Genomic DNA, 1,476 nt, shown 5'->3' with positions numbered 1-1,476 from the left:
AATTCATGTTCATGATCTGTTGTGGGGTGTTAGTTGGGGTTACCTTGTAGGCTAGTAGTTTTTCTCTGTATTTAGGATATCCTATTGCAACCTGTTATTTACCTGGCATCTCCACCACCTGTGCTTCTGTTGCTGTGTTTGTCCCTTCTTTGATGTTGATATGTGTATGTCCTTCAGTCGCTCTCTGGGTTCCCTTGAGTTTGTTGTAGTCTTGTTCTGTTCTGGACTCTGCTTTCTGTTGTCTGTGTTCCAGGTGGTGTTGCCATACCTGTCAATCTCTGTTTGTCATCTGTTCTTGTTGGATCTCCATCCCCAGAACTACCTTTAAGATGTTTTGAAGTGCTGGGTTGGTTTTGATGAATTCACTCAGATTCTGTTTATCCTGGAATGTTTTGATTGTGCCATAGTATTTGATTAATAGTTTTGCTGGATAGATGATTCTTGGTTGAGAGTTTTTTTCTTGCAGGGTTTTGTATATGTCTCCCCATTGCCTTCTTGCCTGCATGGTTTGTTCTGAATAGTGAGCGCTTAATCTAATTTGTTTGTCTTTATAAATTGTATTTCTCTTCTCCCTGGCTGCTCTTAGTACTTTTTCCTTGTCTTTGGTTTTGAAGAGCTTGATTATTATTTGTCTTGGAGATTTTCTTTTGGGGTCTATCCTTCCTGGGGTATGTTGGGCTTCTTGAATGTATATTTTCTTGTCTTTCAAGGTGTTAAGGAAGTTTTCCTCCAGAAGCTCTTCCCACTATTTCCTCTGTGGATTTCCTTGATTCTTCCTGCTCTGGAATGCCAATAATTCTTACATTATTCCTCTTCATGTTATCCAGCATGTATCTTAGATTGTCTTCAGATTGTTTTATCTTTTTAGTTGTTTGCTGTTCTATTTTGGCTCTGCTGACAGATTTGTCTTATAGCTCGCTAGTTCTGGCTTCCATCTCTTCCAGTCTGTTCCTTTCCCTTTTCAGGCTATTGTCTATTTCTAATATCTTATTATTGATCATATGGACATCTTTTTGCAAGTTTTCAATTGTTTCCAGTGCTGTGTCAATCCTATTAGATTGTCACTGCAGTTTTCTGGTTATTTCTTCCTTGTTTTCCTCAACCCCTTTTTGGAGTTTTTGAATTTGTTTCCATATCATTCTTCTGAATTCCCTCTCAGGCAAATCCAGAACCCACTCTTCCTTCTCTATAATACCTTTGTCTGTCTCCAGCTCATTTGTATCTGCTTCCTTTTTCTGCTTTTAGAGATGCTTCGAAAATTTTAATTGTTTCTTGTTGGGCATGATTATTCTTATTTTGTTGTAATTATTATTGCTACGATCAGGAGGTAGGCATCTGATGATGTCCAAGAGTCACCGTATTTCTGTTGCTCTCTGTGCCCTGGTTACACTTTTTTTTCTTGCCTGCTACACACCTTGAGATTTCAAGCTAGGCTGTGCCCATTTTTTGATTGGGTTATTTGTCTTGTTTTTGTAG

Source organism: Chrysochloris asiatica, unplaced genomic scaffold, assembly GCF_000296735.1.
Source record: "Chrysochloris asiatica unplaced genomic scaffold, ChrAsi1.0 scaffold00093, whole genome shotgun sequence".
In the NCBI taxonomy this organism is placed as follows: domain Eukaryota; kingdom Metazoa; phylum Chordata; class Mammalia; order Afrosoricida; family Chrysochloridae; genus Chrysochloris; species Chrysochloris asiatica.
This window is presented reverse-complemented; position numbering follows the sequence as displayed.